Here is a 1492-nt window from a genome sequence, read left to right as displayed (position 1 = left end):
TTTTTATTAATAGTAAGCGCAGAGGCAGGTATTATATAGGCCTACCGAAAGGAGGAGGAATTTTAATGACCCAATTTTGATGCCTTTGATCGTGGAAAATTTCTTCGGGTAATAATCATTATGAAACCGAGCGGCGTAGGAGGAAAAGAGAGCGAAAAGTCAGAGGAAAATGTTGTTTTTCTCTGTACATTTGTGTTTTGTTTTGTTTTGTTTTGTTTTTGTTGTTACTTTTTTTCATTGCTCTTTCTTTGTTATTCTGTTTCATTATATTATCCTTTGTCTTATTTTTTTCTTTTTCTTTTCTTTTCTCCTTATCTCTGCTCCTCCTCGCTTCTCCTCCTCCTGCTCCATCTCCTCCTCCTCCACTTTCTCCCTTCCCTTCTTTTTTTTTCTCTCTCTATCCTTATCCTCTCTCCTCTCCTCTCCTCCCTCGTCTACTTCTCCTCTTCCTCCTCATCATCATCATCCTTTTCCTCCTCCCATTCCTCTTCCTTCTTTCCCCCCTTCTCCCCTTCTTCTCATTTCCTCCTTCCTCGTCCTCCTCCTCCTTTTCCTCCTTTTCTCCCTCTTTTTCCTCCTCTTCTCCCTCTTCTCTCTCCTCTTTCTCCTCTCCCTCCTCTTCCTCCTCCTCTTGTCCCTCCTCTTCCTCCTCCTCCCACCCCTTTTCATTTCACTGTTCTTCTCATTTCTCTCATTCTTACATTCCTCTCATCCTTATAATTATCGTCTCATTATCATCAGTTCTCCTCTTCCTAATAGACGTCCAAATATCATTAAAACCAAAATCTGGAATGCTAGTAGTATTAATGGTAGTTATGGTGGCTGTAACCATAGTATCTGTGGTAATGGTATCGGTAATAGCACTAAGGTGAATAGTAGTAGTGGGACTTATGGTTAGCAGTTGTGTAGTGATAGTAATGAAGATAAAATTGGTAGTGATGATAGTAACTATAGGAAGTGTATTTGTGATAATAGTAATAGCGGTATGTGTACTAGCGATAATAGTGCTAGTAAGTGGTGCTGATAGTAATGTTGTTAATAGCATTAATAATAGTAAGCAATAGTAGTCATAGTATATTGGGGTGATGTAGAGGATAATATTAAGAGTAACATAGTGCCAAGAATTTGCTGCTATACATATTGTGTATTAGCAGTGCAAGTTTTAGTAGTAGCAATAGTTATATTATCAGGATTAATAGCTGTAATGATAGCAGCATAAGTGATAACTAATGCGAGTATTCTCAAGGCACTCGTAAACATAAGTAGTAATTGCAAATGCTGATATAAATTCTCTGCTATATATTAAGAAGAAGGAAATTGAACAAAAACAGACTGAATGATGAAACAGTGAAAAATAACAAGAAAAACAATAATTTCGAGCGAGAGGGGGAGGGGAGGGGGGGGAGAAAGAGGGAGACAAACAGAGTAAAACAGATGTGTGTAAAATGAACAATATTCATGTTGACAAATGTAGACAAGATATGAATGAGTA

This window comes from Penaeus monodon, chromosome 39, assembly GCF_015228065.2.
Source record: "Penaeus monodon isolate SGIC_2016 chromosome 39, NSTDA_Pmon_1, whole genome shotgun sequence".
Lineage (NCBI taxonomy): Eukaryota > Metazoa > Arthropoda > Malacostraca > Decapoda > Penaeidae > Penaeus > Penaeus monodon.
Note: the sequence above shows the minus strand (reverse complement) of the source record.